We start from the raw sequence: 26,967 nt of genomic DNA on the forward strand, positions 1-26,967 counted from the left end.
GAGTGACCAAGGTTATGTTAGGGTAGCCTTTTACGTACTTGATGCGTTGCGGAGTGGACCGAGTGGGTCAGTTCATGTAGAATATGCATCCTCGGGATTGACCAAGGTTAAGTCAGGAGAGCCTGCTATGTATTTCACATGTTGCAGAGTGTATCAGTTTATGTAGAACACGCACGCGTCGAGAGTGACCAAGGTTATGTTAGGGTAGCCTTTTACGTACTTGATGCGTTGCGGAGTGGACCGAGTGGGTCAGTTCATGTAGAATATGCATCCCTCGGGATTGACCAAGGTTAAGTCAGGAGAGCCTGCTATGTATTTCACATGTTGCAGAGTGTATCAGTTTATGTAGAACACGCACGCGTCGAGAGTGACCAAGGTTATGTTAGGGTAGCCTTTTACGTACTTGATGCGTTGCGGAGTGGACCGAGTGGGTCAGTTCATGTAGAATATGCATCCCTCGGGATTGACCAAGGTTAAGTCAGGAGAGCCTGCTATGTATTTCACATGTTGCAGAGTGTATCAGTTTATGTAGAACACGCACGCGTCGAGAGTGACCAAGGTTATGTTAGGGTAGCCTTTTACGTACTTGATGCGTTGCGGAGTGGACCGAGTGGGTCAGTTCATGTAGAATATGCATCCCTCGGGATTGACCAAGGTTAAGTCAGGAGAGCCTGCTATGTATTTCACATGTTGCAGAGTGTATCAGTTTATGTAGAACACGCACGCGTCGAGAGTGACCAAGGTTATGTTAGGGTAGCCTTTTACGTACTTGATGCGTTGCGGAGTGGACCGAGTGGGTCAGTTCATGTAGAATATGCATCCCTCGGGATTGACCAAGGTTAAGTCAGGAGAGCCTGCTATGTATTTCACATGTTGCAGAGTGTATCAGTTTATGTAGAACACGCACGCGTCGAGAGTGACCAAGGTTATGTTAGGGTAGCCTTTTACGTACTTGATGCGTTGCGGAGTGGACCGAGTGGGTCAGTTCATGTAGAATATGCATCCCTCGGGATTGACCAAGGTTAAGTCAGGAGAGCCTGCTATGTATTTCACATGTTGCAGAGTGTATCCGTTTATGTAGAACACGCACGCGTCGAGAGTGACCAAGGTTATGTTAGGGTAGCCTTTTACGTACTTGATGCGTTGCGGAGTGGACCGAGTGGGTCAGTTCATGTAGAATATGCATCCCTCGGGATTGACCAAGGTTAAGTCAGGAGAGCCTGCTATGTATTTCACATGTTGCAGAGTGTATCCGTTTATGTAGAACACGCACGCGTCGAGAGTGACCAAGGTTATGTTAGGGTAGCCTTTTACGTACTTGATGCGTTGCGGAGTGGACCGAGTGGGTCAGTTCATGTAGAATATGCATCCCTCGGGATTGACCAAGGTTAAGTCAGGAGAGCCTGCTATGTATTTCACATGTTGCAGAGTGTATCAGTTTATGTAGAACACGCACGCGTCGAGAGTGACCAAGGTTATGTTAGGGTAGCCTTTTACGTACTTGATGCGTTGCGGAGTGGCCCGAGTGGGTCAGTTCATGTAGAATATGCATCCCTCGGGATTGACCAAGGTTAAGTCAGGAGAGCCTGCTATGTATTTCACATGTTGCAGAGTGTATCAGTTTATGTAGAACACGCACGCGTCGAGAGTGACCAAGGTTATGTTAGGGTAGCCTTTTACGTACTTGATGCGTTGCGGAGTGGACCGAGTGGGTCAGTTCATGTAGAATATGCATCCCTCGGGATTGACCAAGGTTAAGTCAGGAGAGCCTGCTATGTATTTCACATGTTGGAGAGTGTATCCGTTTATGTAGAACACGCACGCGTCGAGAGTGACCAAGGTTATGTTAGGGTAGCCTTTTACGTACTTGATGCGTTGCGGAGTGGCCCGAGTGGGTCAGTTCATGTAGAATATGCATCCATCGGGATTGACCAAGGTTATGTCAGGAGAGCCTGCTATGTATTTCACGTGTTGGGGAGTGTATCAGTTTATGTAGAACACGCACGCGTCGAGAGTGACCAAGGTTATGTTAGGGTAGCCTTTTACCTATTTGATGCGTTGCGGAGTGGGTCAGTTCATGTAGAATATGCATCCATCGGGATTGACCAAGGTTCTGTCAGGAGAGTCTGCTATGTATTTCACATGTTGGGGAGTGTATCAGTTTATGTAGAATATGCACCCGTCGAGACTGACCAAGGTTATGTTAGGGGAGCCTTTTACGTATTTGATGCCTTGTGGACCGGTCAGTTCATGTAGAATATGCACCCCTCTGGATTGACCAAGGTTAAGTCAGGAGAGTCTGCTATGTATTTCACATGCTGGGGAGTGTATCAGTTTATGTAGAATATGCACCCGTCGAGACTGACCAAGGTTATGTTAGGGGAGCCTTTTACGTATTTGATGCCTTGCGGACCGGTCAGTTCATGTAGAATATGCACCCCTCTGGATTGACCAAGGTTAAGTCAGGAGAGTCTGCTATGTATTTCACATGCTGGGGAGTGTATCAGTTTATGTAGAATACGCACCCGTCGAGACTGACCAAGGTTATGTTAGGGGAGCCTTTTACGTATTTGATGCCTTGCGGACCGGTCAGTTCATGTAGAATATGCACCCCTCTGGATTGACCAAGGTTAAGTCAGGAGAGTCTGCTATGTATTTCACATGCTGGGGAGTGTATGAGTTTATGTAGAATACGCACCCGTCGAGACTGACCAAGGTTATGTTAGGGGAGCCTTTTACGTATTTGATGCCTTGTGGACCGGTCAGTTCATGTAGAATATGCACCCCTCTGGATTGACCAAGGTTAAGTCAGGAGAGTCTGCTATGTATTTCACATGCTGGGGAGTGTATCAGTTTATGTAGAATACGCACCCGTCGAGACTGACCAAGGTTATGTTAGGGGAGCCTTTTACGTATTTGATGCCTTGTGGACCGGTCAGTTCATGTAGAATATGCACCCCTCTGGATTGACCAAGGTTAAGTCAGGAGAGTCTGCTATGTATTTCACATGATGGGGAGTGTATCAGTTTATGTAGAATACGCACCCGTCGAGACTGACCAAGGTTATGTTAGGGGAGCCTTTTCCGTATTTGATGCCTTGTGGACCGGTCACTTCATGTAGAATATGCACCCCTCTGGATTGACCAAGGTTAAGTCAGGAGAGTCTGCTATGTATTTCACATGCTGGGGAGTGTATCAGTTTATGTAGAATACGCACCCGTCGAGACTGACCAAGGTTATGTTAGGGGAGCCTTTTACGTATTTGATGCCTTGTGGACCGGTCAGTTCATGTAGAATATGCACCCCTCTGGATTGACCAAGGTTAAGTCAGGAGAGTCTGCTATGTATTTCACATGCTGGGGAGTGTATCAGTTTATGTAGAATACGCACCCGTCGAGACAGACCAAGGTTATGTTAGGGGAGCCTTTTACGTATTTGATGCCTTGTGGACCGGTCAGTTCATGTAGAATATGCACCCCTCTGGATTGACCAAGGTTAAGTCAGGAGAGTCTGCTATGTATTTCACATGCTGGGGAGTGTATGAGTTTATGTAGAATACGCACCCGTCGAGACTGACCAAGGTTATGTTAGGGGAGCCTTTTACGTATTTGATGCCTTGTGGACCGGTCAGTTCATGTGGAATATGCACCCCTCTGGATTGACCAAGGTTAAGTCAGGAGAGTCTGCTATGTATTTCACATGCTGGGGAGTGTATGAGTTTATGTAGAATACGCACCCGTCGAGACTGACCAAGGTTATGTTAGTGGAGCCTTTTACGTATTTGATGCCTTGTGGACCGGTCAGTTCATGTAGAATATGCACCCCTCTGGATTGACCAAGGTTAAGTCAGGAGAGTCTGCTATGTATTTCACATGCTGGGGAGTGTATGAGTTTATGTAGAATACGCACCCGTCGAGACTGACCAAGGTTATGTTAGGGGAGCCTTTTACGTATTTGATGCCTTGTGGACCGGTCAGTTCATGTAGAATATGCACCCCTCTGGATTGACCAAGGTTAAGTCAGGAGAGTCTGCTATGTATTTCACATGCTGGGGAGTGTATGAGTTTATGTAGAATACGCACCCGTCGAGACTGACCAAGGTTATGTTAGGGGAGCCTTTTACGTATTTGATGCCTTGTGGACCGGTCAGTTCATGTGGAATATGCACCCCTCTGGATTGACCAAGGTTAAGTCAGGAGAGTCTGCTATGTATTTCACATGCTGGGGAGTGTATGAGTTTATGTAGAATACGCACCCGTCGAGACTGACCAAGGTTATGTTAGGGGAGCCTTTTACGTATTTGATGCCTTGTGGACCGGTCAGTTCATGTAGAATATGCACCCCTCTGGATTGACCAAGGTTAAGTCAGGAGAGTCTGCTATGTATTTCACATGCTGGGGAGTGTATCAGTTTATGTAGAATACGCACCCGTCGAGACTGACCAAGGTTATGTTAGGGGAGCCTTTTACGTATTTGATGCCTTGTGGACCGGTCAGTTCATGTAGAATATGCACCCCTCTGGATTGACCAAGGTTAAGTCAGGAGAGTCTGCTATGTATTTCACATGCTGGGGAGTGTATGAGTTTATGTAGAATACGCACCCGTCGAGACTGACCAAGGTTATGTTAGGGGAGCCTTTTACGTATTTGATGCCTTGTGGACCGGTCAGTTCATGTGGAATATGCACCCCTCTGGATTGACCAAGGTTAAGTCAGGAGAGTCTGCTATGTATTTCACATGTTGGGGAGTGTATCAGTTTATGTAGAATATGCACGCGTCGAGAGTTACCAAGGTTATGTTAGGGGAGCCTTTTACGTCTTTGATGCGTTGCGGAGTGGGTCAGTTCATGCAGAATATGCACACCTCGGGATTGACCAAGGTTAAGTAGGGAGAGTCTGCTATGTATTTCACATGTTGGGGGATGTATCAGTTTATGTAGAATATGCACGCGTCGAGAGTGAGCAAGGTTATGTTAGGGGAGCCTTTTACGTATTTGATGCGTTGCGGAGTGGGTCAGTTCATGTAGAATATGCACATCTCGGGATTGACCAAGGTTAAGTAGGGAGAGTCTGCTATGTATTTCACATGTTGGGGAGTGTATCAGTTTATGTAGAATATGCACGCGTCGAGAGTGACCAAGGTTATGTTAGGGGAGCCTTTTACGTCTTTGATGCGTTGCGGAGTGGGTCAGTTCATGCAGAATATGCACACCTCGGGATTGACCAAGGTTAAGTAGGGAGAGTCTGCTATGTATTTCACATGTTGGGGGATGTATCAGTTTATGTAGAATATGCACGCGTCGAGAGTGAGCAAGGTTATGTTAGGGGAGCCTTTTACGTATTTGATGCGTTGCGGAGTGGGTCAGTTCATGTAGAATATGCACATCTCGGGATTGACCAAGGTTAAGTAGGGAGAGTCTGCTATGTATTTCACATGTTGGGGAGTGTATCAGTTTATGTAGAATACGCACCCGTCGAGACTGACCAAGGTTATGTTAGGGGAGCCTTTTACGTATTTGATGCCTTGTGGACCGGTCAGTTCATGTAGAATATGCACCCCTCTGGATTGACCAAGGTTAAGTCAGGAGAGTCTGCTATGTATTTCACATGATGGGGAGTGTATCAGTTTATGTAGAATACGCACCCGTCGAGACTGACCAAGGTTATGTTAGGGGAGCCTTTTACGTATTTTATGCCTTGTGGACCGGTCAGTTCATGTAGAATATGCACCCCTCTGGATTGACCAAGGTTAAGTCAGGAGAGTCTGCTATGTATTTCACATGATGGGGAGTGTATCAGTTTATGTAGAATACGCACCCGTCGAGACTGACCAAGGTTATGTTAGGGGAGCCTTTTACGTATTTTATGCCTTGTGGACCGGTCAGTTCATGTAGAATATGCACCCCTCTGGATTGACCAAGGTTAAGTCAGGAGAGTCTGCTATGTATTTCACATGATGGGGAGTGTATCAGTTTATGTAGAATACGCACCCGTCGAGACTGACCAAGGTTATGTTAGCGGAGCCTTTTACGTATTTGGTGCCTTGCGGACCGGTCAGTTCATGTAGAATATGCACCCCTCTGGATTGACCAAGGTTAAGTCAGGAGAGTCTGCTATGTATTTCACATGCTGGGGAGTGTATCAGTTTATGTAGAATACGCACCCGTCGAGACTGACCAAGGTTATGTTAGGGGAGCCTTTTACGTATTTGATGCCTTGTGGACCGGTCAGTTCATGTAGAATATGCACCCCTCTGGATTGACCAAGGTTAAGTCAGGAGAGTCTGCTATGTATTTCACATGCTGGGGAGTGTATCAGTTTATGTAGAATACGCACCCGTCGAGACTGACCAAGGTTATGTTAGGGGAGCCTTTTACGTATTTGATGCCTTGCGGACCGGTCAGTTCATGTAGAATATGCACTTCTCGGGATTGACCAAGGTTAAGTCAGGAGAGTCTGCTATGTATTTCACATGATGGGGAGTGTATCAGTTTATGTAGAATACGCACCCGTCGAGACTGACCAAGGTTATGTTAGGGGAGCCTTTTACGTATTTTATGCCTTGTGGACCGGTCAGTTCATGTAGAATATGCACCCCTCTGGATTGACCAAGGTTAAGTCAGGAGAGTCTGCTATGTATTTCACATGATGGGGAGTGTATCAGTTTATGTAGAATACGCACCCGTCGAGACTGACCAAGGTTATGTTAGCGGAGCCTTTTACGTATTTGGTGCCTTGCGGACCGGTCAGTTCATGTAGAATATGCACCCCTCTGGATTGACCAAGGTTAAGTCAGGAGAGTCTGCTATGTATTTCACATGCTGGGGAGTGTATCAGTTTATGTAGAATACGCACCCGTCGAGACTGACCAAGGTTATGTTAGGGGAGCCTTTTACGTATTTGATGCCTTGTGGACCGGTCAGTTCATGTAGAATATGCACCCCTCTGGATTGACCAAGGTTAAGTCAGGAGAGTCTGCTATGTATTTCACATGCTGGGGAGTGTATCAGTTTATGTAGAATACGCACCCGTCGAGACTGACCAAGGTTATGTTAGGGGAGCCTTTTACGTATTTGATGCCTTGCGGACCGGTCAGTTCATGTAGAATATGCACCCCTCTGGATTGACCAAGGTTAAGTCAGGAGAGTCTGCTATGTATTTCACATGCTGGGGAGTGTATGAGTTTATGTAGAATACGCACCCGTCGAGACTGACCAAGGTTATGTTAGGGGAGCCTTTTACGTATTTGATGCCTTGTGGACCGGTCAGTTCATGTAGAATATGCACCCCTCTGGATTGACCAAGGTTAAGTCAGGAGAGTCTGCTATGTATTTCACATGTTGGGGGATGTATCAGTTTATGTAGAATATGCACGCGTCGAGAGTGAGCAAGGTTATGTTAGGGGAGCCTTTTACGTATTTGATGCGTTGCGGAGTGGGTCAGTTCATGTAGAATATGCACATCTCGGGATTGACCAAGGTTAAGTAGGGAGAGTCTGCTATGTATTTCACATGTTGGGGAGTGTATCAGTTTATGTAGAATATGACACTGACTGACCGACCGTTGCGGTGCGCCGCTTGCGACGCCCTCTGCCGACGCTGTTTCCAAACTGGCGCGCCGAGGGTCGAAGGAGGGTTCTTCGCACTTATATTTTCATCTCATTGTAGAACTCTTGCGCAGTCGTACTTTCTTTTGCCTGCTTCTAGCGATCTTTAAAATTATTCGCACTAGCCTGTTCATGGTGTCAGTGCAAATAAAAATTGAATTTAATCATGCTGAACCTCACGGTTGCAAAATGCACACGGTCTGTTGTCGCTCTATCATGACAGCAACAAAAACAAAATGCTTTGACAATTTTTCGCAGAGCCACAGAGGCAACGCTGTGTTATAGCTCCCTTTGCATTAATTTGTCGTGCAAGTCTAAATGTGGCCAACATGTGACATGCTTTTAGACGTCTAACGGTAGACGTCTACTGCCAAACATCTCGTCCATGTCTCGTAGACCACCCCTTCTTAGACGTCTAAATAACAGTATAACGTTATGGACAGCTTCTAGACGTCTAAATTTATCGGTATCCCTAAAGTCTCCAGTTAGCTCATTTTTAGACTATACTAGCGCATGTGTTACATGGGTTGTACATGGCATTCATTTCCCGGAAAAGACCTTCAGCACGTGTTCATTGTAGCAACTGTGTAATCGCCGACAAGGCACGCTGCGAATGAGACAGTAGCTTTCACTGTCATTTAGAGTGTCAAGGTTGCGAGAGATTAAATTTCCACAAACTGTTGGAGGCCGAAAGCGTCTCTCACGAGGTGCGTTATTTCCTTTGCAACCACGCGTTCACAACCACATGTGCACGAGGAATATAAAAGCTAAAACAACATTTGACATCAATCGTAATGAAAATTACAAGGTTATGGCCATGAACGAGACAGGGATTCAGATTATATAGCGCGTAGAAACTGTTGCGTGGTGCATGGGTTCACAGAATACGCAATAAACATGTACGGGGGATGTATTTATTAAAACAAAGAAAAAAAAAGAAGCATGAATCAAAACATGTTATATTAGACAGAAGAAAAAGACGCGTCTTCCTTACTACGTATTCCAAGAAGAAGAAGTCGAAAGAAACAAGGATAACAAAGTGTAAAATACTAATCGACGCCGTGAAAAACTATGCGGTAACCTCATAACTGCGGTTTCTCGTTTCCTGTTGTTGTACTTTCCGATGCATTCCCCATTCAAATCCGGGAGAAGAAAGAAAGAAGGGTTTGAAAAGGGGGTAACTTCTATAGTTGACACCGACGTCAACATGGCGTCTAATAAAAGGTGTAAAAAGTGGTGGTAAATGAAATCATCATTTATCCAAATTCCTACAGAATGGCATACGCCCCCGTGGCTGACCGAATCAGAAGCGGGAAAACGTGCTATGCGTTGAAGTTGTCTTGAGAGTGAGGTAGCAGCTAGAACTTTGCAACCTTTCAGTCACAACATATAGTGACAACTATTACCTTCTAACAGGTGTAGCTGCTCCACCCATTTTTCTAAGAGTGTAGGGAGAAAAATTAACGGTCTCTCTTGTGGTGCAACGAGGGATAACATATCAACTTGGAAGAAAATGCTGGGATAATTTTAAATTGGGAGTTTATGGTTTGCTGGTTTGGGTCAAATGTAGGAGCATAACTGCAGTGAGTTATCATGTAATGCTAGAGGAGATGACAACGCGCTGTGGTGTTGGGTCTAAGAACAACTTTATTGGCGACACAATGCATTGTGGTTCCACTCCTTCCCTGAAATCAGGCAATTTTCTCAAGGGACTGCACCGCTCGTACGTGTATCTCCCTGGGCGCAGACAAAAGCTCACCGGACAAACGCTTACGCTCGTAACTTTGAAGGCGAACATAAGGTCACCGTTTTACTTTCTTCTATTTTCCAGGTGCTTTATTACATTGGCCACTAATGAAAATATTTAAGACAGGTCAACCAAAGCCTCTTACATATTTGGGTGATTGCATTTTAAATTGACCAAGGTCCGCCGATGACATTTTTTGATTTCAGTGAAAAAAATATATGTAGTATATTTATAAAAATATGTTGTAAATGACCTTAAGTGAAGACGAAAGCAGTTTCCCGGAGCTTCCTACGATCAACCAGTCCACAGATGGAGAGGGGGTAAGGTGGCGCCGTCTTCGCGAAGTAATTTTTTCTCGCGACTTTGCAGCCTTACTGATGCCACTTCATTCACATCACAGCCCTCATAGCTAGCACACGTAAGTTCTGGCCACTCTAGTATACCTCTACGGAGTGAAAACGGTGTCACTTTAAAAGGACGCTGAAGACAAGATGCCAAAATCAGCAGATATGACAAAAACTGCACGTTTTCTAGCGCTCATTGCTCCTCGACGGCAAGTCACATATTCATAAATGAAGCATGCTTTTAATGCACAATCTTTCCTCTATCGTTCAATATATAGAAAACCATTCTAACGAGTTTTGTTGCTGAAACAAATGTCAGTAAAGTTAGGTGAGAGCAGAAAATTGCCGATGTTTGGTTTGGCATACCTCATCGCCTGTTATACTTATTCCGATAATTTTGCGGTTACTCAAAGGCCAACGTGTCCCCTAAATCCAGCTGCAAAAATATGTTGCATTATTTTAATAGGCTGAACGCAGCGAATTTTTCTCTGTGCCAAGGTCTCGCCGTTGCGGCCTTCACCCCGACTCCACCTACGAGTGGCACGCCATCGCGCGTTTCCCATTTCACAGGGCCTTCGATCTCCCGCCGATGACACTTAGTTGTGGACATGTCCACGTCGGCATTCTTATTTACGTGCAACCCTTTTTATATGCAGTTGCGAGACCAACAGATGTGGTCTGGTTATTATGCCGCTGCAACTGAGAGTGGAATACTGACTCGCGATATGTAGCCGAGTATAACAACAACTTTTGCAGCAGTTTTGTTAATACTGCACAGGGTGTGCGCTTAAAAACAATTATGTACTGGGAAGTGCTACCAAGTGGCTCATTGCTGGATGTGCCGCCTTTATTACAGCTGTTTATTTTACAGCTGTTTACTGAGGTTTATTACAGCTGCAAAAAGTAGTAACAAAAAACGGTCCGGTTACATTGCATAGGTAGCATATGCATCCCCTGAGCCCCCTCATTATTTAGTCACTTAGACAGGATTTGATCAATAAAGAGGAAGGTTGCACCACGCTAGACAAGGCGAACCCTTGTCGTGAGAACGCGTCGTTCATTCTTTTTTATTAATATATGTCACTAATAGATGTCACGATAATTTCCATCGGACAAAGGCGCGATACCCATGCAGTGTGTTACTTCTTCTTGCGGCTGTAATAAAGACGGCACCTTCAGCAGTCATCCACTCGCAGCGCTTCCCAAATCTAAATTTCATTAAAAAATTGACACCATGTGCAGCATTGGCAAAACTGTTTCAAAAGTTGTTGCTATACTCGGCTACATAACGTCAGTCAGTACTCAACTCACAGTCACTGCAACGGCATATAAGAAAGGGTTGCACGTAAATAAGAATGCCGACGTGGACATGTCCACGACTAAGTGTCATCGGCGGGAGATCGAAGGCCCAGTGAAATGGAAAACGCGCGAATGCGTGCCACTCGTAGGTGGAGTGCGAGTGAAGGCCGCAACGGCGAGACCTGGGCACAGAAAAAAATTCTCTGCGTTCACCTACTAAAATAGTGCAACATATTTTTGCAGCTGGATTAAGGGGATACGTTGGCCTTTCAGTAACCGCAAAATTATCGGAATAAGTATTGCAGGGGCTGATGTATGCCATAGCAAACATCGGCAATTTTATGCTCTCATCTAACTTTATTGACATTTCTTTCCGCAACGAAACGCGCTAGAATAGTTTTCTATATATTGAACGATAGAGGAGAGATTGCACATTAAAACGATGCTTCATTTATGAATATGTGACTTGCCGTCGAGGAGCAATGAGCGCTACAAAACGTGCAATTTTTGTCATATCTGCTGACTCCGGCATTTCTTCTTCAGCGTCCCTTTAAAGTGACACCGTTTTCACTCCGTACAGGTATACTAGAGTGCCCAGACTTTACGTGTCCTAGCTACGAGGGCTGTGATGCGAATGAAGTGGCATCAGTAAGACTGGAAAGTTGCGAGAAAAAATTACTTCGCGAAGACGGCGCCACCCTACCCCCTCTCCATCTGTGGACTGGTTGATCGTAGGAAGCTCCGGGAACCTGCTTTCGTCATCACTTAAGGTCATTTACAACATATATTTTTTCCACTGAAATCAAAAAACGTCATCGGCGGACCTTGGTCAATTTAAAATGCAATTACCCAAATATGTAAGAGCCTTTGATTGACCTGTCATAAATATTTTTATTAGTGGCCAATGTAATAAATAAAGCAGCTGGAAAACAAGAAGCAAGTAAAACGGTGACCTTATGTTTGCATTCAAAGTTACGAGCGTAAACGTTTGTCCGGTGAGCTTTTGTCTGCGCCCAGGGGGATACACCGCATGAGCGCTGCAGTCCCTTGAGAAAGTTGCCTGATTTCGCGGAACGAATCTGACCAACACGCACTCTGTCGCCAAAATAGTTGTTCTTAGACCAAACACCACAGCTCGTTGTAGTCTCCTCCAGCATTACATGATAACTCATTGCAGTTATGCTCCTACATTTGATTCGAACGTGAAAACCATGAAGTTCCAATTAAAATTATCCCCGCATTTTCTTCCACGTTGATATGTTATCTAGTAGTATCTACCTATCACAGTAGGCAACACGCGTCTTTTTTTCTGTCTCTCTCTAATATATGCTGTGTTTCATCCTTCTCTTCTTTTTCTTCTTGTAATAAATATATCCCCCCCGTACGTGTTAATTGCGTATTCTGTGAATGCATGCACCACGCAACGGTTTCTACGCTCTGCATAATCTGAATCCCTCTCTCGTTCATGTCCATAACCTTGTCATCTTAATTACGGTAGGTGTCGAATTCTGCTTTAGTTTTTATATTTCGCGTGCACATGTGGTTGTGAACGCGTGGTTGCAAAGGAAATAACGCACCTCTCGTGAAGGACGCTCTCGGCCAGCAACTAGTTTGTGGAAATATAATCTCTCGCAGCCTTGACACACTCTAAAAGAGAGAACTGATGTTCTGTGGCTGGAACAACATAATCGTACACTCTAAATGACAGTGAAAGCTACTGTCGCATTCGCACCATCTGTTGTCAGCGATTACACAGTTGCTACAACGAACACGTACTGAAGGTCTGTTCCGGGAAATGAATGCCACGTACAACCCATGTAACACATGCGCTAGTATAGTCTAAAAATGGGCTAACTGGAGACTTTAGGGATACCGATAAATTTAGACGTATAGAAGCTGTCCATAACGTTATACTGTTATTTAGACGTCTAAGAAGGGGTGGTCTACGAGACATGGCAGAGATGTTTCGCAGTAGACGTCTACCGTTAGACATCTAAAAGCATGTCACATGTTGGCCACATTTAGACTTGCACGACAAATAAATGCAAAGGGAGCTATAGCACAGCGTTGCCTCTGTGCTCTGCGAAAAATTGTCAAAGTATTTTGTTTTTGCTGCTGACAAGATAGAGCGACTACAGACCGTGCGCATTTTGCAACCGTGAGGTTCAATGTGATTAAATTCAATTACGTAAATAACGGATCAAATACGTAAACGGATAAATTACGGATCAAATACGTAAAAGGCTCCCATAACATAACATTGGTCAGTCTCGGCGCGTGCATATTCTACATAAACTGATACGCTCCCCAACATGTGAAATACATAACGGGCTCTCCTGACTTAACCTTGGTCATTCCCGAGGGGTGCATATTCTACATGAACTGACCGGTGCGCAACGCATCAAATACGTAAAAGGCTTCCATAACATAACATTGGTCAGTCTCGACGCGTGCATATTCTACATAAACTGATACGCTCCCCAACATGTGAAATACATAACGGGCTCTCCTGACTTAACCTTGGTCATTCCCGAGGGGTGCATATTCTACATGAACTGACCGGTGCGCAACGCATCAAATACGTAAAAGGCTTCCATAACATAACATTGGTCAGTCTCGACGCGTGCATATTCTACATAAACTGATACGCTCCCCAACATGTGAAATACATAACGGGCTCTCCTGACTTAACCTTGGTCAATCCCGAGAAGTGCATATTCTACATGAACTAACCGGTGCGCAACGCATCAAATACGTAAAAGGCTCCCATAACATAACATTGGTCAGTCTCGACGCGTGCATATTCTACATAAACTGATACGCTCCCCAACATGTGAAATACATAACGGGCTCTCCTGACTTAACCTTGGTCAATCCCGAGGGTGCATATTCTACATGAACTGACCCACTCCGTAACGCATCAGATTCGTAAAAGGTTCCCCTAAAATAACCTATAGGTCAGTCTCGACGGGTGGATATTCTACATAAGCTGATAAACTTCCCAAAGTGTGGAATACATAACAGGCTCTCCTGACTTAACCTTGGTCAATCCCGAGAAGTGCATATTCTACATGAACTAACCGGTGCGCAACGCATCAAATACGTAAAAGGCTCCCATAACATAACATTGGTCAGTCTCGACGCGTGCATATTCTACATAAACTGATACGCTCCCCAACATGTGAAATACATAACGGGCTCTCCTGACTTAACCTTGGTCAATCCCGAGGGTGCATATTCTACATGAACTGACCCACTCCGTAACGCATCAGATTCGTAAAAGGTTCCCCTAAAATAACCTATAGGTCAGTCTCGACGGGTGGATATTCTACATAAGCTGATAAACTTCCCAAAGTGTGGAATACATAACGGGCTCTCCTGACTTAACCTTGGTCAATCCCGAGAAGTGCATATTCTACATGAACTGACCGGTGCGCAACGCATCAAATACGTAAAAGGCTCCCATAACATAACATTGGTCAGTCTCGACGCGTGCATATTCTACATAAACTGATACGCTCCCCAACATGTGAAATACATAACGGGCTCTCCTGACTTAACCTTGGTCAATCCCGAGGGTGCATATTCTACATGAACTGACCCACTCCGTAACGCATCAGATTCGTAAAACAACAACAACAAATAAGTTAATGACAATGAATGGGGAAATTCGCCACTTGAGGTGCGGCCCACTACCCCAAGGCACAATGGGGCAGGATGTGATGTGTCCTGATGATGAGGTGATGAACGATGCTAAATAGGGATAGTCACTGGAGTCAGTATGACATCAGAACGGTAGGCAAAACCACAGCACACAAAAATACTACACACACAGCACACAGGTACGCAGGCAGATCATAGGGTAGACAGGAGACCAGTGTCCCGCAGAAAAACCTTGAAATACTCAAGAACTTGACGATGGTCAGTCTGGTTAGACCCAGGGCCGAGAATGGTTGCCAATGTGAGTGGTGCGGCCGTGATCGACTGCAGGCGACACTGTAGAGCTGCTCTTTGGGAGGTGTATAGATGGCAGTCGAGGAGCACATGCTTGGTGTCCGCCAAAACAGCACAACGAGAGCAGAGCATCGAGTCAGAGCGGCCGATCAGATGCTTGAAATGGGGGGTGAATGCAACCCCAAGACGAAGCCTGTGTATCAGCGACGCAAAATGGCGAGGCACACGAGAAGGCATGGTGAAGCCAAAGTCAGGGTCCACTTCACGCATCAGAACTCTTGATGGAACGTCTCGAGACCATTGCGCATGTGCGAGAGGCCTCACCACATCATTTAGGAAGGTTCGCCTGTCGCCTTTGGGGAGGGTAATCCGCACGCTTGATCGGGAATGATACGCAGCTGCTGCAGCCTCGTCAGCCTCTTCATTGCCGCGGATGCCGCAGTGGGCAGGAACCCACTGGAAGTAGATAGAGTGCCCGCTGATCTCAAGACGGCTTAGTTCCTCCAGTATGTCCACCACCACAGGCGCAAGTGATCCACGAATACCCATGTTCGCTATACACTGGAGAGCTGCCTTGGAGTCGCAGTATATCACCCAGCTGCTGATAGCGGCTGATGCAATGTGCTTGAGGAAGAACAAAATGTCATGCAACTCTGCAGACGTAGATGAGGTGCGGTGCGAGAGACGGTATGCGTGGCACGACGACATAGTCGGGATTGTAAAGGCAGCAGTGGAGCCGTGTAAGTTGGTCGACCCATCTGTGAATACTGCAGTGTGCGAAGGATAACGGCACTGCATCATGTCTAACGCAAGTTGTTTCAACACGGGTGCTGCAACGTGATCCCTCTTGCTCTTGAGCCCAGGGATGGTAATGGAGATCGAAGGTATCGAAAAGACCCACGGAGGGGACCTGGGGACGACTGCGCTTCCGACAAAAGCCGGTAGCAAAGGCTTTACAGCAGCGATGCAGTGAGAAATGTTGCTCTGCCTCCGCCTGTTGAGCTTCGAAACCAAGGGGTGACGACGGTGTTCCGCGACGAGACGTAGATAATGGCGCACAGTTTCTCTGAGACGTAAGACCTCTACTGGCAGCTCGCTGGCCTCTGCCACCACCATGCGCGTTTCAGCGGCGCGGGGTACACCGAGGCAGATCCTCAAGCTTCTGGCCAACATACACCGAAGTCTCTGTTCAGATGTTCTTGAGATGCCATGTAAGACCGGGAGGCTGTAGAGAATGGTTCCCCGAACCAATGCCCCATGAATCGATAGGAGCGCTTCCTGATCAATCCCCCATGCAGCGCCAGCGAAGTGAGAAATGACATTGGTCCAGCGTTGAACTTTCGCTTCCAGGTACCTGATATGGGCGCTCCACGAGAGATTGGCATCCAAGATAACACCCAGGAATTTGTGGCACTTCACTTGGCTGAGTGTATTATTGCCTAGCGAAAGAGGGAAGGCGCGCATGCGTTTCCGCGTGAACGGGAGCACAACTGTCTTCTCAGCCGAGATGTCCATGCCAGCCTTGGTGAAGTAATGCTGAACAGCATCCAACGAGTGTTGAAGGCGGCGTTGAATCGCTGGCCTTGATTTACCTGTGGTCCAAACGCACACATCGTCTGCGTATACAGAGAGCTGAACTTTGCGATGAACGCAACGCTTGATATCCGCCATAACCAAATTGAAGAGGATGGGGCTTAATACACTTCCTTGAGGAACGCCTTGGGTCAAAACTGTTTTTTGCGTGTCTCCATCCCGAGTGCGGACGAAAATTGTTCTGTTGGACAAGAAGTCAGCCACCCAGACAAAAAGCCTGTGAGACACTCTAGCCCGTAGGAGGGTGTGCAATACATAAGTGTGACTGACCGTATCATAGGCACGTTTGACATCAAGGAAAACAGCCTCGACAATCCTCTTGCAGCTCTTGGCGACTTCAACAGCAGTCACAAGGTCCATAAGGGAGTCAACTGAGCTACGGTGCCGACGGAAGCACGCCATCTCATCAGGAAAAACGTGATTCCTTTCCAACCACCATTCCAGCCTGTGTAGAACCATCCGCTCCATCACCTTACCGACACAACTGGTAAGGCTAACTGGACGGAAAGAGGACAGGTGCGACGGATGCTTGCCAGGCTTCAGCAATGGGACCACCATGGCTTCCTTCCAGCTTGCGGGTACCTGGCCAGATCTCCATGAGCTGTTCCATATAAAAAGCAAAGCTCGAAGGCCCCCAGCGCCAAGATTTCGAAGAGCTGAATAGGTGATCCCGTCTACACCAGGAGACGATTTGGGTCGGGACAAACGAAGGGCAGTTTTAAGCTCTGGCAGAGAAAAATCCGCATCCAGCTGTGCGTTCGACGGGAGCGTTATACGATCAAGATCCTCGCGAAGTTCAACCATGTAGGTATGGAACGTTGCAGTTCCCGCAGCTTCCGCAGCCGCCGCCACAGTTCCGCAGAAGTCCAGAGCTACGTCGACCTCAGACTTGTTGAGGATCAGAGCAAGTGACCCCAGTGGATTGGTGCGTGGAAGGCCATCGCGCAGGCTACGCGCAACTTGCCAAATTCTGGCGGGTCTGCTGAAGGGCGACAGCGTCTCACAAAACCGGCGCCAACGCTGTCGATCAAGGGCTCTCAACCTGTGTTGCACAGCTCTAAGTGAATGACGCGCTGCGACAATATCGGAAAGTAAACCTGTGCGTCGAGCTCTTCGCTCAGCTCTTCTACGGCAAGCACGTAGCTGTTCCACCTGGGGACTAGAGCCCGTATGTCCTGCTGCAACAGGTACGTGTCTGGATGACTCACGAAGAGAAGTTGTCAACACCTCCGAGAAGTGGTCTGCGGTCATCTCCCGCTGTGATGACACCTCACATCGCTCCCGGAACACCTTCCAGTTAACCAGAGATTCGTAAAAGGTTCCCCTAAAATAACCTATAGGTCAGTCTCGACTGGTGGATATTCTACATAAGCTGATACACTTCCCAAAGTGTGAAATACATAACAGGCTCTCCTGACCTGACCTTGGTCAATCCCGAGGGGTGCATATTCTACATGAACTGACCGGTGCGCAACGCATCAAATACGTAAAAGGCTCCCATAACATAACATTGGTCAGTCTCGACGCGTGCATATTCTACATAAACTGATACGTTCCCCAACATGTGAAATACATAACGGGCTCTCCTGACTTAACCTTGGTCAATCCCGAGAAGTGCATATTCTACATGAACTGACCGGTGCGCAACGCATCAAATACGTAAAAGGCTCCCATAACATAACATTGGTCAGTCTCGACGCGTGCATATTCTACATAAACTGATACGTTCCCCAACATGTGAAATACATAACGGGCTCTCCTGACTTAACCTTGGTCAATCCCGAGAAGTGCATATTCTACATGAACTGACCGGTGCGCAACGCATCAAATACGTAAAAGGCTCCCATAACATAACATTGGTCAGTCTCGACGCGTGCATATTCTACATAAACTGATACGTTCCCCAACATGTGAAATACATAACGGGCTCTCCTGACTTAACCTTGGTCAATCCCGAGAAGTGCATATTCTACATGAACTGACCGGTGCGCAACGCATCAAATACGTAAAAGGCTCCCATAACATAACATTGGTCAGTCTCGACGCGTGCATATTCTACATAAACTGATACGTTCCCCAACATGTGAAATACATAACGGGCTCTCCTGACTTAACCTTGGTCAATCCCGAGGGGTGCATATTCTACATGAACTGACCGGTGCGCAACGCATCAAATACGTAAAAGGCTCCCATAACATAACATTGGTCAGTCTCGACGCGTGCATATTCTACATAAACTGATACGTTCCCCAACATGTGAAATACATAACGGGCTCTCCTGACTTAACCTTGGTCAATCCCGAGAAGTGCATATTCTACATGAACTGACCGGTGCGCAACGCATCAAATACGTAAAAGGCTCCCATAACATAACATTGGTCAGTCTCGACGCGTGCATATTCTACATAAACTGATACGTTCCCCAACATGTGAAATACATAACGGGCTCTCCTGACTTAACCTTGGTCAATCCCGAGAAGTGCATATTCTACATGAACTGACCGGTGCGCAACGCATCAAATACGTAAAAGGCTCCCATAACATAACATTGGTCAGTCTCGACGCGTGCATATTCTACATAAACTGATACGTTCCCCAACATGTGAAATACATAACGGGCTCTCCTGACTTAACCTTGGTCAATCCCGAGGGGTGCATATTCTACATGAACTGACCGCTGCGCAACGCATCAAATACGTAAAAGGCTCCCATAACATAACATTGGTCAGTCTCGACGCGTGCATATTCTACATAAACTGATACGTTCCCCAACATGTGAAATACATAACGGGCTCTCCTGACTTAACCTTGGTCAATCCCGAGGGGTGCATATTCTACATGAACTGACCGGTGCGCAACGCATCAAATACGTAAAAGGCTCCCATAACATAACATTGGTCAGTCTCGACGCGTGCATATTCTACATAAACTGATACGTTCCCCAACATGTGAAATACATAACGGGCTCTCCTGACTTAACCTTGGTCAATCCCGAGGGGTGCATATTCTACATGAACTGACCGGTGCGCAACGCATCAAATACGTAAAAGGCTCCCATAACATAACATTGGTCAGTCTCGACGCGTGCATATTCTACATAAACTGATACGTTCCCAACATGTGAAATACATAACGGGCTCTCCTGACTTAACCTTGGTCAATCCCGAGGGGTGCATATTCTACATGAACTGACCGGTGCGCAACGCATCAAATACGTAAAAGGCTCCCATAACATAACATTGGTCAGTCTCGACGCGTGCATATTCTACATAAACTGATACGTTCCCCAACATGTGAAATACATAACGGGCTCTCCTGACTTAACCTTGGTCAATCCCGAGGGGTGCATATTCTACATGAACTGACCGGTGCGCAACGCATCAAATACGTAAAAGGCTCCCATAACATAACATTGGTCAGTCTCGACGCGTGCATATTCTACATAAACTGATACGTTCCCCAACATGTGAAATACATAACGGGCTCTCCTGACTTAACCTTGGTCAATCCCGAGAAGTGCATATTCTACATGAACTGACCGGTGCGCAACGCATCAAATACGTAAAAGGCTCCCATAACATAACATTGGTCAGTCTCGACGCGTGCATATTCTACATAAACTGATACGTTCCCCAACATGTGAAATACATAACGGGCTCTCCTGACTTAACCTTGGTCAATCCCGAGGGGTGCATATTCTACATGAACTGACCGGTGCGCAACGCATCAAATACGTAAAAGGCTCCCATAACATAACATTGGTCAGTCTCGACGCGTGCATATTCTACATAAACTGATACGCTCCCCAACATCTGAAATACATAACGGGCTCTCCTGACTTAACCTTGGTCAATCCCGAGGGGTGCATATTCTACATGAACTGACCGGTGCGCAACGCATCAAATACGTAAAAGGCTCCCATAACATAACATTGGTCAGTCTCGACGCGTGCATATTCTACACTGTAAACTTTTTCACACCTTTAAAGGTGTGCGCTATGAACATTCAACCTGGTTGCGTAACATTGCATCCCCAGGATGATATTTTACAAAATTTGGAAAGCATTACTAAAGATCAAGTGTCAGTGCAAATCTTGCTTTCATTATGTCTTGGATATCGTAGGTACGAGCTAATGCATATATGCATTGCTATTGATAATCGAGCACGCGCAAGTGTCTACAATACTGTTGAACAATGTTGATTTGTGGCAAGACTGAATTTTTGGAGGACAGACAACACTCGAGTAAAGAAAATTTGTGCGAAACCGTGCTCCATTATGATGTTACTAAAATTACACCTAAAAAGGCGTGCTCCATGCACGTTATTACACCTTTAAAGGTGTGAAAAGATTTAGAGTGTACATAAACTGATTCGTTCCCCAACATGTGAAATACATAACGGGCTCTCCTGACTTAACCTTGGTCAATCCCGAGAAGTGCATATTCTACATGAACTGACCGGTGCGCAACGCATCAAATACGTAAAAGGCTCCCATAACATAACATTGGTCAGTCTCGACGCGTGCATATTCTACATAAACTGATACGCTCCCCAACATGTGAAATACATAACGGGCTCTCCTGACTTAACCTTGGTCAATCCCGAGAAGTGCATATTCTACATGAACTGACCGGTGCGCAACGCATCAAATACGTAAAAGGCTCCCATAACATAACATTGGTCAGTCTCGACGCGTGCATATTCTACATAAACTGATACGCTCCCCAACATGTGAAATACATAACGGGCTCTCCTGACTTAACCTTGGTCAATCCCGAGAAGTGCATATTCTACATGAACTGACCGGTGCGCAACGCATCAAATACGTAAAAGGCTCCCATAACATAACATTGGTCAGTCTCGACGCGTGCATATTCTACATAAACTGATATGCTCCCCAACATATGAAATACATAACGGGCTCTCCTGACTTAACCTTGGTCAATCCCGAGAAGTGCATATTCTACATGAACTGACCGGTGCGCAACGCATCAAATACGTAAAAGGCTCCCATAACATAACATTGGTCAGTCTCGACGCGTGAATATTCTACATAAACTGATACGCTCCCCAACATATGAAATACATAACGGGCTCTCCTGACTTAACCTTGGTCAATCCCGAGAAGTGCATATTCTACATGAACTGACCGGTGCGCAACGCATCAAATACGTAAAAGGCTCCCATAACATAACATTGGTCAGTCTCGACGCGTGAATATTCTACATAAACTGATACGCTCCCCAACATGTGAAATACATAACGGGCTCTCCTGACTTAACCTTGGTCAATCCCGAGAAGTGCATATTCTACATGAACTGACCGGTGCGCAACGCATCAAATACGTAAAAGGCTCCCATAACATAACATTGGTCAGTCTCGACGCGTGAATATTCTACATAAACTGATACGCTCCCCAACATGTGAAATACATAACGGGCTCTCCTGACTTAACCTTGGTCAATCCCGAGAAGTGCATATTCTACATGAACTGACCGGTGCGCAACGCATCAAATACGTAAAAGGCTCCCATAACATAACATTGGTCAGTCTCGACGCGTGCATATTCTACATAAACTGATACGCTCCCCAACATGTGAAATACATAACGGGCTCTCCTGACTTAACCTTGGTCAATCCCGAGAAGTGCATATTCTACATGAACTGACCGGTGCGCAACGCATCAAATACGTAAAAGGCTCCCATAACATAACATTGGTCAGTCTCGACGCGTGCATATTCTACATAAACTGATACGCTCCCCAACATGTGAAATACATAACGGGCTCTCCTGACTTAACCTTGGTCAATCCCGAGAAGTGCATATTCTACATGAACTGACCGGTGCGCAACGCATCAAATACGTAAAAGGCTCCCATAACATAACATTGGTCAGTCTCGACGCGTGAATATTCTACATAAACTGATACGCTCCCCAACATGTGAAATACATAACGGGCTCTCCTGACTTAACCTTGGTCAATCCTGAGAAGTGCATATTCTACATGAACTGACCGGTGCGCAACGCATCAAATACGTAAAAGGCTCCCATAACATAACATTGGTCAGTCTCGACGCGTGAATATTCTACATAAACTGATACGCTCCCCAACATGTGAAATACATAACGGGCTCTCCTGACTTAACCTTGGTCAATCCCGAGAAGTGCATATTCTACATGAACTGACCGGTGCGCAACGCATCAAATACGTAAAAGGCTTCCATAACATAACATTGGTCAGTCTCGACGCGTGCATATTCTACATAAACTGATACGTTCCCCAACATGTGAAATACATAACGGGCTCTCCTGACTTAACCTTGGTCAATCCCGAGAAGTGCATATTCTACATGAACTGACCGGTGCGCAACGCATCAAATACGTAAAAGGCTCCCATAACATAACATTGGTCAGTCTCGACGCGTGCATATTCTACATAAACTGATACGTTCCCCAACATGTGAAATACATAACGGGCTCTCCTGACTTAACCTTGGTCAATCCCGAGAAGTGCATATTCTACATGAACTGACCGGTGCGCAACGCATCAAATACGTAAAAGGCTCCCATAACATAACATTGGTCAGTCTCGACGCGTGCATATTCTACATAAACTGATACGTTCCCCAACATGTGAAATACATAACGGGCTCTCCTGACTTAACCTTGGTCAATCCCGAGAAGTGCATATTCTACATGAACTGACCGGTGCGCAACGCATCAAATACGTAAAAGGCTCCCATAACATAACATTGGTCAGTCTCGACGCGTGCATATTCTACATAAACTGATACGTTCCCCAACATGTGAAATACATAACGGGCTCTCCTGACTTAACCTTGGTCAATCCCGAGAAGTGCATATTCTACATGAACTGACCGGTGCGCAACGCATCAAATACGTAAAAGGCTCCCATAACATAACATTGGTCAGTCTCGACGCGTGCATATTCTACATAAACTGATACGTTCCCCAACATGTGAAATACATAACGGGCTCTCCTGACTTAACCTTGGTCAATCCCGAGAAGTGCATATTCTACATGAACTGACCGGTGCGCAACGCATCAAATACGTAAAAGGCTCCCATAACATAACATTGGTCAGTCTCGACGCGTGCATATTCTACATAAACTGATACGTTCCCCAACATGTGAAATACATAACGGGCTCTCCTGACTTAACCTTGGTCAATCCCGAGAAGTGCATATTCTACATGAACTGACCGGTGCGCAACGCATCAAATATACGTAAAAGGCTCCCATAACATAACATTGGTCAGTCTCGACGCGTGCATATTCTACATAAACTGATACGTTCCCCAACATGTGAAATACATAACGGGCTCTCCTGACTTAACCTTGGTCAATCCCGAGAAGTGCATATTCTACATGAACTGACCGGTGCGCAACGCATCAAATACGTAAAAGGCTCCCATAACATAACATTGGTCAGTCTCGACGCGTGCATATTCTACATAAACTGATACGTTCCCCAACATGTGAAATACATAACGGGCTCTCCTGACTTAACCTTGGTCAATCCCGAGAAGTGCATATTCTACATGAACTGACCGGTGCGCAACGCATCAAATACGTAAAAGGCTCCCATAACATAACATTGGTCAGTCTCGCCGCGTGCATATTCTACATAAACTGATACGTTCCCCAACATGTGAAATACATAACGGGCTCTCCTGACTTAACCTTGGTCAATCCCGAGAAGTGCATATTCTACATGAACTGACCGGTGCGCAACGCATCAAATACGTAAAAGGCTCCCATAACATGACATTGGTCAGTCTCGACGCGTGCATATTCTACATAAACTGATACGCTCCCCAACATGTGAAATACATAACGGGCTCTCCTGACTTAACCTTGGTCAATCCCGAGAAGTGCATATTCTACATGAACTGACCGGTGCGCAACGCATCAAATACGTAAAAGGCTCCCATAACATAACATTGGTCAGTCTCGACGCGTGCATATTCTACATAAACTGATACGTTCCCCAACATGTGAAATACATAACGGGCTCTCCTGACTTAACCTTGGTCAATCCCGAGAAGTGCATATTCTACATGAACTGACCGGTGCGCAACGCATCAAATACGTAAAAGGCTCCGATAACATAACATTGGTCAGTCTCGCCGCGTGCATATTCTACATAAACTGATACGTTCCCCAACATGTGAAATACATAACGGGCTCTCCTGACTTAACCTTGGTCAATCCCGAGAAGTGCATATTCTACATGAACTGACCGGTGCGCAACGCATCAAATACGTAAAAGGCTCCCCTAACATAACCTTGGTCGGTCTCGACGGGTGCATATTCTACATAAACTGATACGCTCCCCAACATGTGAAATACATAACGGGCTCTCCTGACTTAACCTTGGTCATTCCCGAGGGGTGCATATTCTACATCAACTGACCGGTCTGCAACGCATCAAATACGTAAAAGGCTCCCCTAACATAACCTTGGTCGGTCTCGACGGGTGCATATTCTACATAAACTGATACACTCCCCAACATGTGAAATACATAACGGGCTCTCCTGACTTAACCTTGGTCAATCCCGAGAAGTGCATATTCTACATGAACTGACCGGTGCGCAACGCATCAAATACGTAAAAGGCTCCCATAACATAACATTGGTCAGTCTCGACGCGTGCATATTCTACATAAACTGATACGTTCCCCAACATGTGAAATACATGACGGGCTCTCCTGACTTAACCTTGGTCAATCCCGAGAAGTGCATATTCTACATGAACTGACCGGTGCGCAACGCATCAAATACGTAAAAGGCTCCCATAACATAACATTGGTCAATCTCGCCGCGTGCATATTCTACATAAACTGATACGTTCCCCAACATGTGAAATACATAACGGGCTCTCCTGACTTAACCTTGGTCAATCCCGAGAAGTGCATATTCTACATGAACTGACCGGTGCGCAACGCATCAAATACGTAAAAGGCTCCCATAACATAACATTGGTCAGTCTCGACGCGTGCATATTCTACATAAACTGATACGCTCCCCAACATGTGAAATACATAACGGGCTCTCCTGACTTAACCTTGGTCAATCCCGAGAAGTGCATATTCTACATGAACTGACCGGTGCGCAACGCATCAAATACGTAAAAGGCTCCCATAACATAACATTGGTCAGTCTCGACGCGTGCGTATTCTACATAAACTGATACACTCCCCAACATGTGAAATACATAACGGGCTCTCCTGACTTAACCTTGGTCAATCCCGAGAAGTGCATATTCTACATGAACTGACCGGTGCGCAACGCATCAAATACGTAAAAGGCTCCCATAACATAACATTGGCCAGTCTCGACGCGTGCATATTCTACATAAACTGATACGCTCCCCAACATGTGAAATACATAACGGGCTCTCCTGACTTAACCTTGGTCATTCCCGAGGGGTGCATATTCTACATCAACTGACCGGTCCGCAACGCATCAAATACGTAAATGGCTCCCCTAACATAACCTTGGTCGGTCTCGACGGGTGCATATTCTACATAAACTGATACACTCCCCAACATGTGAAATGCATAGCGGGCTCTCCTGACTTAACGTTAGTCAACCCCGAGGGGTGCATATTCTACATGAACTGACCCACTCCCTAACGTGTCAAATATGTAAGAGGCTTGGATTGATCCGTCTTAAATATTTTTATTATTGGCCAGTGCAATAAATAAAGCAGCTGGAAAACAAGAAGCAAGTAAAACGGCAACCTTATGTTCGCTTTGAAAGTTACGAGCGTAAGCGTTTGTCCAGTGAGCTTTTGTCTGTGTTCAGGGAGATACACCGTATTAGCGTTGCAGTCCCTTGAGAAAGTTGCATGATTTCAGGGAAGGAATCTGACCAAAACGCATTGTGTCGCCAAAGTAGTTGTTCTTAGGCCAAACACCACAGCGCGTTGTCCTCTCCTCTAGCATTGCATGATCGCTCATCGCAATTATGCTCCCACATTTGACCCAAACCTGCAAACGATAAACTCTCAATTTAAAATTATCCCAGCATCGTGTTCCAAGTTGATATGTTATTCATCGTTGCACCACAAGGGAGACGTTAATTTTTCTCCCTACACTCTTAGAAAAATGGGTGGATCAGTTACACCTGTTAATGGTTGTCACTATATGTTGTGACTAAAAGGTTGTAAAGTTCTTGCTGCTACCTCACTCTCAAAACAGAACTTCCACGCGTAGCACGTTTTCCCGCTTCTTATTCGTCAGTCACGGGGGCCTACGCCTTTCTGTTGTAATTTAGATAAATGATGATTTCATTTACCACCACTTTTTGCACCCTTTATTAGACGCCATGTTGACGTCGGTGTCAACTATAGAAGTTACCCCCTTTTCATACCCTTCTTTCTTTCTTCTCCCTAATT

The 26,967-nt window shown here is 45.8% G+C and overlaps 2 long non-coding RNA genes across 2 annotated transcripts in view; one reads left to right on the forward strand and one right to left on the reverse strand.

Moving 5' to 3' along the window:
- LOC135375651 (uncharacterized) overlaps window positions 1-26,967 on the forward strand; it is a 42,282-nt gene that overhangs the window by 12,415 nt on the left and 2,900 nt on the right. The window lies entirely within an intron of this gene.
- LOC135375650 (uncharacterized) overlaps window positions 1-26,967 on the reverse strand; it is a 128,409-nt gene that overhangs the window by 5,374 nt on the left and 96,068 nt on the right. The window lies entirely within an intron of this gene.

Source organism: Ornithodoros turicata, unplaced genomic scaffold, assembly GCF_037126465.1.
Source record: "Ornithodoros turicata isolate Travis unplaced genomic scaffold, ASM3712646v1 ctg00000911.1, whole genome shotgun sequence".
NCBI classification, from domain to species: Eukaryota; Metazoa; Arthropoda; class Arachnida; order Ixodida; family Argasidae; genus Ornithodoros; species Ornithodoros turicata.